We start from the raw sequence: 12,470 nt of genomic DNA on the forward strand, positions 1-12,470 counted from the left end.
TCAGCACCCAGAAAGTTCACTGGAGTAAGTCCTAATGTGTCAGATTTAGAGATACCCATACTCACTAACTAGGCTAGTTCTGTAATGTTGTATAATGGCAGGCAGTACTTCTTCAACACCCACTGAACACCTGTGCATTATTTCCAAACTGTGAAGACAGTTAGATCAGGGTAAAAGGAACTGAGGTGTAGATTTTTTAACTTGCATAGCAAAATCTAAAGCTTAATGGCCAGGCCTAGTGCCTGGTGTCCAAAGTGGCAGAAACCTTCACTCTATCTTTCTCCTATGACATTTGAGGAAGACATGGTTACGATTTTCCCCCTTCTCTATCCCCATGATAAGAGGATGGTATCTGTTTAATAGCCCCTCCTGTGTTGCATATATTGACTTCCCTCAAAAAAAAACCTTGTTATAAATGTCTTGGCAGTATTCCTCTGAACCGGAAGGTACGTATCCATGGGGCAACTTTTCTTTATGAAGATGTTGTCACCACTAAGGGGTGGGGGAGTTTGTGAATTGCTGTTCTCTTGTGAATTATCTCCAAGGAATGTACTGACAGGCTCTGTTTACTGAGGATCTCAATTTCCAGCCCTCTGAAGTGGTGGGTCAGATGAAACTGATTATTGCCATCCCCAGAATGATGACTCTCAATAACTCAGCAGCTTCACGGAACACCTTCCATTTAACCCCAAATGAAATTTATGAAGTTTGTGCAGCTGCTGGTGTGCTGACTGAGTCACTTCCTCATTATTAAAAGTGTGCTTTTCTAATCTTGCCTCAACTTGGTTCTCTATTTAAAAATGAAAATCAATATTCATGGCACAGAAGGCTTCTTCTTCTTCTTCTTCTTTTTCCTACTCTGTTTTAAATGTCCAGCAAGGCTTCCCATCCTTTCCAGTGCATATTGTAAATAGCATGGGCAACAGGCAGCCAACAATAAGTGCTTTTGAGTCCAGTTCGACAGGAAATACTTACACATTCTCTTAAATTGCCTATTAATCTGAATGTAACTTTAATTTGGGCTGGTGGAAGCCCACTGTTTTTCCCACAAACCTTCATTGAAAGGAAGAACGTAGACATGATCCAGTCCATTTTGCAGAGGCATTACTAGCTACTTAAAGGAGTTAGGCTATAGGCTCATGACACAAATCTGAATAGGATAATTGTTAGGTATCAGTGCCTGTAGGAAATTAAGACGATGGTGTTGAGTGGGGTTCCTCCAGTACTGAGCTTTGTGGTGCACCTCACTACCATATCTATCTAATTATCTATTTTGGCAGCCTCATACTTGGCATTGCTCATTAATTGTAAAAAAATATAAAACCAAGAAAATCAGCACAGTTTTGAAGTAGGTGCTTAAAACCAGTGCAGTTTTGAAAGGTTCAGTCAGCCATCTTGATTCAAAATGGTGTCCAATGGTATCCAAACATAGATGAAAACCTGCTCTTCAATCTTAGGAACCATCATGCTAAATTTGATGACGGTATCTTCACAGGTGACCAAATCGGTTCAGTTTGGAATGGTTTCATCCACCACCTTCACAACCTTTTTTTATGGGACGTTTTTGCCTGGTGCCTAAAGGTGTATAATGAAGGCGCCAGGCGAACTTCCCAGGGGAGAGCATTCCACAGATGGGGAGACACTGCAGAGAAGGCCCGTTCTCGTGTTGCCACCCTCTGGACCTCTTGAAGAGGAAGCAAACAAATAAGGGGCTCAGAAGATGATCTCAGGGTCTGGGTAGGTTCATATGGAAAGAGGCAGTCCTTGAGGTATTGCGATCGTGAGCCGTTTAAGGATATATATATATATATATATATATATATATATATATATATCAAAAAGACAAAACAACAACAACCCCAAACCCACTTCACTACTAACTGGCAGATTTTACTTGGCTGGAATGCCTGCTATAACACTAATTAAAGAGAAAGAGATGAGTAGCACTTATCTTTGGTAGACAAGATAATAGTCATTGTAGAATTTCCCTCTTAATACATTATTGAGGTAATTGCTGAAGTAATATCTCGGGAGTAGAATAATGGGAAATTCAGACTTCAGAATATGTGAGACATCTTGCAAAAAATTAATAATGCTTATATACTGGTCATGATAGTATCCTCCTTACCCCACCCCAACATTCTAGACAATGGATCCTTTTAAAAAAAATACATGAAATAACGAATGAACACCCTCTGTAAAATGGTCAGTGAACTATTCTGTACTATACTCAGCTGTCATATTGCTATAGACAACTGGTTAATAAGGAAAACCGTTACAGTCAGGAAAGCAAGCTTACTCCCTGTGTCTGTCTGAATGGAGAAGTTGGGAGGGGAGAGAAATAATTGCATTCGTTATTGTTCCCAACTTGTGGCTACGTGAATATTTCACAGAGTTACTTCAACAATAGACCCACTGAACAAAACAAGGGTTGCAATAGTGTCGAAGGGATGCGAATCCATGGGTGCCATTTCAGGCTTTGGGGTGGTGGTAGAAAAATATTTCATTCAGTGGGGTGAGGGAAAAATTGAATGGAAGATTCCATTGTTAAAAACCTTGTAGCTCAGTTGGTTAAAGCATGGTGCTGATAATGCCAAGGTCCCTGTATGGGACAGCTGCATATTCTTGCATTGCAGGGACTTAGGCTAGATGTTCCTCAGGTTTCCTTCCACTTCTATGATTCTATGATCCTATGACTTGTGGAACACATGTAGAAGTGCTCTGGGTGGTGTTTAATCTTTTAAATTTATTCCAGTTATAATTGCCAGACTTAGGACTTGTTTTGAGTCCTTGTTGTGTGAATTACTGACCTGAGGTGAGAAGCCTTCCTCAATGCGGTGTAACTTTGCAGCGTGAATTCATGGAGAGTATGTCTATCCATGGCTACCAGCCATGATGGTTACACTCTGCCTCCACAGTTGGAGATAAGATACTCCTGGATACTGATTGCTGAAAACTACAGGAGGGGATGAGGGCTCTGCTTCTGAGGTCCTGCTTGTAGGTTCCCCACAGGTGGCCGAGAATAAGATGGTGGACTCAAGTGGCCATTGGCCTGATGCAGCAGTCTCTTCTGATGTTTGCTTTATGAAGGCATACATGTGTCTTTTTATATTACCTTTTCCCACATACTAGACCTTCAGATGTTATGGTTTAGGCACATTTGCTTTTGGGATGTGCATCACATCTGATGAATCCCAAGGCAAAGCAGGATGCCTCAGACTTATGTTGGGTTTATTAGAGGTGAAGCAGGACACAACATGATCTCTGAAACAGATGGTGGTATCTCGGCAACCCAGTCCTCAAAATAATGCTACTGACAAGCATCTGATGAAAAATGGTGTTGCGTTTGCCATAATGCCAGCGTGGGAAGAGGTGGGACAGGAAAGCAAAACCAGAGTAGGGAGAGGGTACAGTGGAAACACTCTCATTTTGGCTGCCGAGTCTAGCTTGTAACCAAAGGAACAGATGGCCAAGCATGCAAAAGGAAGGGAGATAGTAGTAATGGGGGACTTCAATTACCCGGATATTTGTTGGACGTCAAACTCAGCCAAGAGCATAAGGTCAAACAGATTCCTCACTGGCCTTGCAGACAACTTCATTGTCCAGAAAGTGGGAGAAGCAACAAGAGGAACAGCCATTTTAGATCTGGTCCTAACCAATGTTGATGACCTGGTTAGTGGGGTAGAAGTGGAAGGATCATTAGGCGCGAGTGATCATGCTCTTCTGAAGTTTACTATACAGCGGAAAGGAGCAGCCAAGCATACTAGGACTCAATTTCTTGACTTTAAGAAAGCCGACTTCATAAAACTTAGGGAAGTGCTGGGTGAGATCCCATGGACAACAATACTAAAAGGAAAGGGAGTTCATGATGGCTGGGAGTTTGTTAAGAGGGAGATACTAAAAGCACAACGTCAGGCAATACCAATGAGACGGAAACATGGAAGGTGCCTAAAGAAGCCAGGGTGGCTATCTAAAGAACTTTTAACTGAATTAAGATTAAAAAAGGATGTGTACAAAAAATGGAAAAGGGGGGAAACCACCAAAGAGGAATTCAAACAAATAGCCAGCACATGTAGACACAAAATCAGAAAAGCTAAAGCACAGAATGAACTCAGGCTTGCTAGAGAGGTTAAAAGCAACAAAAAAGGCTTTTATGGGTATGTTCGTAGCAAAAGGAAGAACAAAGAAACTGTGGGGTCACTCAGAGGAGAAGATGGTGAAATGCAAACAGGGGACACAGAAAGGGCTGAACTCCTCAATGCCTTCTTTGCCTCAGTCTTCTCCGATAAAGAAAACAATGCCCGACCTGAAGAATTTGGAGCAAATGATTCAGCAAAGGAAACACAGCCCAGAATAACTAAGGAGATAGTACAAGAATATTTGGCTAGTTTAGATGTATTCAAGTCTCCAGGGCCAGATGAACTGCATCCAAGAGTATTGAAAGAACTGACAGATGTGATCTCAGAACCACTGGCAGTCATCTTTGAGAATTCCTGGAGAACAGGCGAAGTCCCGGCAGACTGGAGGAGGGCAAATGTTGTCCCTATTTTCAAAAAGGGGAAAAGAGAGGACCCAAATAATTACCGCCCAGTCAGTCTGACATCAATAGCAGGGAAGATTCTGGAGCAGATCATTAAGCAAACAGTCTGTGAGCACCTAGAAAGGAATGCTGTGATCACCAATAGTCAGCATGGATTTCTGAAAAATAAGTCATGTCAGACTAACCTGATCTCGTTTTTTGACAGAATTACAAGCCTGGTAGATGAAGGGAACGCAGTGGATGTAGCCTACCTTGATTTCAGCAAGGCATTTGACAAGGTGCCCCATGATATTCTTGTAAAGAAGCTGGTAAAATGCGGTCTTGACTATGCTACCACTCAGTGGATTTGTAACTGGCTGACTGACCGAACCCAAAGGGTGCTCATCAATGGTTCCTCTTCATCCTGGAGAAGAGTGACTAGTGGGGTGCCACAGGGTTCTGTCTTGGGCCCGGTCTTATTCAACATCTTTATCAACGACTTGGATGATGGACTCAAGGGCATCCTGATCAAATTTGCAGATGACACCAAACTGGGAGGGGTGGCTAACACCCCAGAGGACAGGATCACACTTCAAAACGACCTTGACAGATTAGAGAACTGGGCAAAAATAAACAAGATGAATTTTAACAGGGAGAAATGTAAAGTATTGCACTTGGGCAAAAAAAATGAGAGGCACAAATACAAGATGGGTGACACCTGGCTTGAGAGCAGTACATGTGAAAAGGATCTAGGAGTCTTGGTTGACCACAAACTTGACATGAGCCAACAGTGTGACGCGGCAGCTAAAAAAGCCAATGCAATTCTGGGCTGCATCAATAGGAGTATAGCATCTAGATCAAGGGAAGTAATAGTGCCACTGTATTCTGCTCTGGTCAGACCACACCTGGAGTACTGTGTCCAGTTCTGGGCACCACAATTCAAGAAGGACACTGACAAACTGGAACGTGTCCAGAGGAGGGCAACCAAAATGGTCAAAGGCCTAGAAACGATGCCTTATGAGGAACGGCTAAGGGAGCTGGGCATGTTTAGCCTGGAGAAGAGGAGGTTAAGGGGTGATATGATAGCCATGTTCAAATATATAAAAGGATGTCACATAGAGGAGGGAGAAAGGTTGTTTTCTGCTGCTCCGGAGAAGCGGACACGGAGCAATGGATCCAAACTACAAGAAAGAAGATTCCACCTAAACATTAGGAAGAACTTCCTGACAGTAAGAGCTGTTCGACAGTGGAATTTGCTGCCAAGGAGTGTGGTGGAGTCTCCTACTTTGGAGGTCTTTAAGCAGAGGCTTGACAACCATATGTCAGGAGTGCTCTGATGGTGTTTCCTGCTTGGCAGGGGGTTGGACTCGATGGCCCTTGTGGTCTCTTCCAACTCTATGATTCTATGATTCTATGATTCAAAGGGAATGACTCTCCAATCTCAATGCATTAGATGAAGGAGCAACTTCTGAAATTTGGCAGTCTTTCTTTCCTCAAAAAGGATTGTGCCTGCAAATTAGGAAAAATGGCCAAAACAGGGGAAAGTGGTTCCCTTTTTAAAATGAAGGAATAATTTTAATAATAAAACTTTAAAGTAAAAAAATTATCTGCCTGTAATTTAGTGAGCTTTATCCATTATGAAGGGGCCAATACACCTGCTCATTTCATCCAGTTCTGTCAAAAGGAAAAAGTTATAACCAATGCTATTTTTCTAGAAAAAGAGGTGCTGGAACCCATCATAAACACCTCCCTTGTCCTCTTATATTAATAGCTATGGTGCCCACCTGAGACGTGCCAGAACTGAGTGAGATCCGGCTGGGGGGAAAAGCCCTAGTTATAACAATTCCATTTGTTTCCCCAAAATGAAATAATGGGCCAAACTGGGCAGCATCCAAAGGACTTTGGACCAATGTGGGCTTCTCTCCAAAGTATGGAATTGGAATCTAAATCTTTGTGGTTGATGTGCATCCCTGCTTACTAACACACTTACCTAATATTCTGGAAGCACTAACAGCTAAATTTCAGTTGGATACATTTGAAAAGTTCACAAAATACAATTGCTTCATCCAAGGAAACAAAGATAATTGTAGCTTGTTTATAATTCACTAATGGACATTCAAAACGTGTTTGTCAGAGCTGCTTCCAGATCCTAGCTCACAGAGGATCACGCTAGCCAGCGATCATTTAGTAAAAGTCTTTATTGAGTTACATTTTCCATTCTCAAGCTGCTGCGTGCAACTCTACGTCTAATGGCTAGATCGGCGAAGTCCCGTCTGAGTCTCCGCCCCTTGCGCACCAACTTAATACCCTAGCCCTGCTCCACCTTTTCCGCCTGACTGTTCTCCTCTGGGTCCCTCTGCCCCCCGGGGTCTCTTCCTTCCTGGATTCTTCTGACGCCGACCCCCCGGACTCTCCTGTCTCCTTGCGCCGGGCTTTAGGACCTGGCTCTCTTTCAGGGCTGCCTACTGCGTCACTTCCCTGTGCATTTGAACTTGGCGCGCGCGCCCAACTTTCCACTTTCCGTCTGACCGTTTCTTCGCTCCCCGATGGAGGTGTGGCCACTCCTGACTCATGCCCTCCCCCCTGTTGTGAGCTGCCAGCGCTTGATCCCTGGCTCTCTTCCTTTTCCCTGCTCTCTGGCGGTGACGCTGGTCCCGATTTCCAACTGCTCTCCTCTGAGTCCCCTCTGGCTCTATCTCCCTGGGGTGTCCCCCTAGGCTCCCCCCTTGCCCTGGCCACTGGTGCTCCTTTCTGTGAATCTTCTGATTCACTGGAAAGACTCGGAGATCTCGGGTCGTCGTCATCACTCATCTTTTCCTCTGCCTCCTCCCCCTCGCTCTCTGTTTCCTCCCTTGCCCTTGCCTCTGCTCCTGAACCCCTGACATCCATCCCCCCCTCGAAGCCCCCCGTTCCCCCCTCCCCTCCTTCCGGTGCGGGAGCTGGGTGCTGCTGCGGCAGAGGGACGAACGTCGGATACCGTTCGCTTCCCGTGGTGGGCCTCCATTTGAAGTCTCCCGGTTCTTCCTCCCTGCTCTCGTCGACGACGGTCACCTCCGCGTCCATCTCTGTGCCGCCGTACTCGAAACCAAGGTCGTCCCCGAAAACGTCCATGTCCGTCTCTCCCTCACTGCCTCCTGGCGGCGTTGCTCGTCCGGGACCTTCCAGCCACCTCTTGCGCCACTGCTCCTCTGGTCTATCGTCCCACCAATACGAGGGTTCTGAGGCAGATCCCGAGGGTGACCCCTCCGGGGAACGGGCATCTCGTATCGGGTCCTCTTCCGAGTCGAACCCCCGGAACGTGCTTGCAGAAAGTGTGGGAGTGAAAAGCCAGTCGTCGAAAAGGTCTGCTGGCATTGGTCTATGTGGGAAGAGGGCATGAAACTCGTCCTTGAGCAGAGGTTCATCCAAGGCGTAGCCCGGCACCCAGCTGTTCGCACTGGCCGGGGTGCCCTCCTTGGCGAGAAGGTATTCTACTCCCTCTTCCCCCCACCTGGAGTCCAAAATTTCCGTGACTTCGTTGATGCTCTCCTCCTGTGCCACCCCCGCGTGCCCGGTTCTTTCCCTGAGCGGACTCGGCGCCGTTCCGGGTTCCTGAAACCTGTGCGGTGCCTTGTAGGGAGTGAGCACCGATCTGTGGAACACCGGATGCATTCTGGAACCCTCCGGAAGCGCCAGCCTGAAAGCCACCGGGTTGACCTGCTCTTCGACTTGGTAGGGCCCCAGTTGCTTATGCCCTAGTTTCTTCTTGGCCAACGACCTGGCCGGCACTGCGTGGGCTGCTAACCAGACCCAGTCTCCCACATGGATCTCTTCGCCAACCCTTCTGTGTTTGTCTGCCTGCACCTTGTATGCGTGTTTGGCCAGCTCCAGGTGCCGCCGCAGCTGATCGTGGACCTCCTGCAACTCCGACGCGAACGCATCTGCTGTCTGCGGCTCCCCCTCCACCATTCTTTCCAGTCCCAGGAAGGTTCTGGGGTGCCTCCCGTTGTTGGCGAAGAACAGCGTGACCCCCGTGGACACGTGCTTCGTGTTGTTGTAGGCGAACTCGGCGAGCGGCAGGTAATCCACCCACGTCGCAGGCTGTTGATTCGCATAGCATCTCAGGTACTGCTGCATGATGGCATTGACCCGCTCCGCTTGCCCGTTGGTCTGCGGGTGTCTCGCCGACGCCAGGTTGATCTTGACGTTTAGGAAGCCCATCAGCTTCTGCCAGAAATTCGAGATAAACTGCCGCCCGCGGTCGGACAGAATAGACCGTGGCAGACCGTGAACCTTGAACACGTGGTCTATGAACAGTTTGGCGGTGTGTTCCGCCGTGGCCACCTTCGCACACGGGATGAAATGTGCCATCTTGGAGAACAAGTCCACCACCACCAGCACGGCCGTCTTGCCCCTCGAGCTGGGCAGATCCGTGACGAAGTCCAGGGCGACTCTCTCCCATGGTTCGACCGGAGTTTGCAGCGGTTCCAACAGTCCGGCCGGCGGTCTGTGCACTGGTTTGGCCCTCTGGCAGGTGTCGCACCTCGCCACGTAGTCCGCGACCTCCCCTCTCATTCCGGGCCACCAGAAATCCCTGGCGACTAATTCCACCGTCTTCTCCTTGCCAAAGTGCCCGGCAGTGGGCGCGTCGTGCAGCTGATGCAGTACCTTGGCGCGAAGTTCGTCTCCCGGCACGTAGATGGCCCCTTTACGGATGAGCAATCCATCTCTCAGCTGGAACCCGTCGCCCGCTGCCGTGCCCCTTTGCATCTCTGCCATCTTTGCTTGCGCGAAGGAGTCATTCTGCAACGCTCGTCGCACCGCCTCCAGGTCCACTGTCGCCGCAGCGCACGCCCACACTGTTGGTGCGAAGATGTGCATGGCGGCCGCTGGCGTGGCGTCCTCCAAATACTGTGGCTTACGGGAGAGCGCGTCCGCCATGATGTTGGTGTCCCCCGGGACATACTCTATTCGGAAGTCGAAGTTCGCAAAGAACTCAGCCCAACGTATCTGCCTCTGGTTCAGGAACTGTGCCGTGCGCCAGTGCTCCAGATTCTTGTGGTCCGTGCAGACCTGCACCGTGTGCTTGGCGCCGATCAGGAAGTGCCTCCACGCTTTGAATGCTGCATGAATGGCCAGCAACTCCCTGTCCCAGATGGTGTAGTTCTGTTCGGACTTGCTGAGCTTCCTGGAGTAAAACGCCCCCGGCCGCCAAACCCCCTGCGGGTCTCTCTGCAGCAGGACTGCTCCCACGGCTCTGTCCGAGGCGTCTGTCTCGACCCTCATCGGCCTGCTGGGGTCGACATGCAGCAGCTGCTCTTCCGACGCGAAGAGACGTTTGAGTGCCTGAAAGGACCGCTCCGCCTGCTCCGTCCAGATGAACTTCTTTTTCTTGGAGCTAAGCGTGTCCGTGATGGCCGCTGTCTGCATAGCGAAGCCTTTGATGAACTTGTGATAGAAATTCGCGAAGCTGACAAATCGTTGGACCTCTTTCCGGTTGCGCGGGCTTTTCCAATCCAACACCGCTCGAACCTTGGCGCTGTCCATGGCGAGCCCCTTGTCAGACAACTTGTAGCCCAGAAAATCCACCTCCGTCACGTCGAACTGGCACTTCTCCAGCTTGGCGTAGAGCCTATGCTGCTGCAGCCTGGTCAGCACTTCCTTGACGTGTCTGTCATGCTCCTGCTGCGATTCCGAAAAGATCAGGATGTCATCTAAGAAACAGACGCACGTCTTGTAGAGTAGCCCCGCCAACACGTGATGCATGAACGCTTGAAAAACGTGGGAGCCATTTTGCAATCCAAAAGGCATAACTCTATACTCGTAGGTGCCCAGTGGCGTGAACATGGCTGTCTTCCACTCATCTCCCTCCCGCATGCGAATGAGGTTGTACTCCCCCCGCAGGTCTAACTTGGTGAACACTCTGCCCTTCCGTACCTTTGCGAGGAGGTCGTCGATTCGGGGCATGGGGAAGTCCGATGGCTTGGTCACACTGTTTAAGATGCGATAGTCCACGACCAGCCTTTTTTGGGGCGTGTCCCGCTTCTTAACAAAGAATACAGGACTGCCCCCCGCTGCCTTGGACTCCCGGATGAAACCGCGCTCCAAATTATGATCTATGAACTCTTTGAGTTCCTGCAGTTCGTCCTCAGACATGGAATACAGCTTCCCTTTAGGCAGCGCCGCCCCCGGCAGCAGGTCAATTTTGCAGTCATATGGTCTGTGGGGGGGTAGCCTGTCTGCCTCCTTCTCGCAGAAAACCTCCAAAAATTCTGCGTACTTGTGGGGAATCGCTTGCAGCGTGCCTAGCAGCAGCTGTGACTCCTCTTGCTCCCCTTCCTGCTGGGGCATGATGCAGTGTTCAGCACAAAAGGAAGAGCCGAAGGTCAGCTGCCTCTGGTACCAAGCCAGCGTCGGGCTGTGCTTGTCCAGCCAACTCATGCCCAATACAATAGGCGTGTCCGACAGTTGAGTGACGTTGAAGCTGATGATTTCCCTGTGATTTCCAAGCCGCAGCACCATAGGTGGCGTCTGCTTCACCACTTGCCCCCCTAGCAGCTCCCTGCCATCCACCGTGACAACCTGCAGGGGCAGCGTGGCAGGCAGCAACTGTATAGCGTGCCGGTCGACAAAGTCCTGCCCTATGAAGTCTGCATTGCTTCCCGAGTCGACGGTGATTGGCACGTCCATGGTGATTCCATTGGGTAGCTGGAGCGATGCGGTGAGCCTCACTACTGGCTTGGGCGGGAGGGGGTCCATGGGCGGTAAAATCCCTGGGGACTGCTTCACTGACACGTCTGGCTGGGCCCCAGTGCCTCTTCCTCCAGCCAGACATCGTCGTTTCCCTGCTGTGGTTCTCCTTGCTGCGTTGCTGCAGTCACCATTGCTGAGGCTGCAGTGTGCTTGTGGAGCCTCCGGGGACACTCTTTCGCCATATGCCCTGGATCCTCGCAGATATAACACTTCCTGTTCCCTCTAGGAGGCTTCGCTTTCACTGCTGCCGGTGCTAGGGCTCTGGCTGCTGACTGAGCCCTTGCACTCCCAACCTCCATCGGTTCCACCCCTCCCCCTGTTGGAGGCGTGGATTGCGCACGCGCTGCTTCTCTGGGAAGGAAGGAGGAGCCCCTGGCTGGTTCGCGCCCGCTGCGCCCTTCGTCCCTGCTCCACGGACGTTCTTCCAGCCGCACCCCCACCGCCAGCGCCCTCTGAACGATCTCCTGCGTGGTCCGGGGTCTCTCCCCCCTCGCAATTTCATCTTTAACCGAGCTGTGCAATCCCTCCCAAAACAGGTCTCTTACCGGAGCCGAATCTCTGTCCCATTCCAGGGCACTGACCAAGGCGAAAAAGCGTGCATGATACTGCCTTACGCTGGCCCTCCCTTGTTTCAATCCATGTATCTGCTGCCGAGCAAGATCCACGTCAATACTTGATAAGAAACATCCATCCATCGCTTTAATAAAGGCATCCGCATTTTGGAGCGCCGGATCCCCATCCCTCCACAAATTGCGCAGCCATGCTTTGGCATCTCCATGCAAATGAGACATGATGAATCCCACTTTTTCTTGCTCATCTCTAAAGTCTCTTTTCAGCAGTTGCAGTGCACACATTACATCTGCTCTAAAGTTGGGGTACTGTTGCAGATTCCCATCGAAGTGAGAGACCAGACCGCCTGTTCGTCTCGCCAACCCAATTCCCTCCTGTTTGGGTGTCAGTTGCCCTTGCTTAGTAAGCATGTCCAACCTGATCTGGAGATCCCTGCAGGCGGCAGCTGCCTCCTCCTCTCTCTTCCTGGATGCGAGAGCCTCGGCATTCAGTTGTGACACTGCTTCTCTGAGTTCCGCTATCTGCAGCTCAGCCGTCATGTCGTCTGCCGTTCGTGAGCTCGCTAGTAGGCACCTGCTTCTCTCCTCTCCTCGAGGCTGTAGATGCCCACAATTAATGAGACGGGACTTACTGTCAGAGCTGCTTCCAG

The sequence above is a fragment of the Podarcis vaucheri genome (genome assembly GCF_965113315.1).
Source record: "Podarcis vaucheri genome assembly, chromosome: 6".
Classification (NCBI taxonomy): Eukaryota; Metazoa; Chordata; class Lepidosauria; order Squamata; family Lacertidae; genus Podarcis; species Podarcis vaucheri.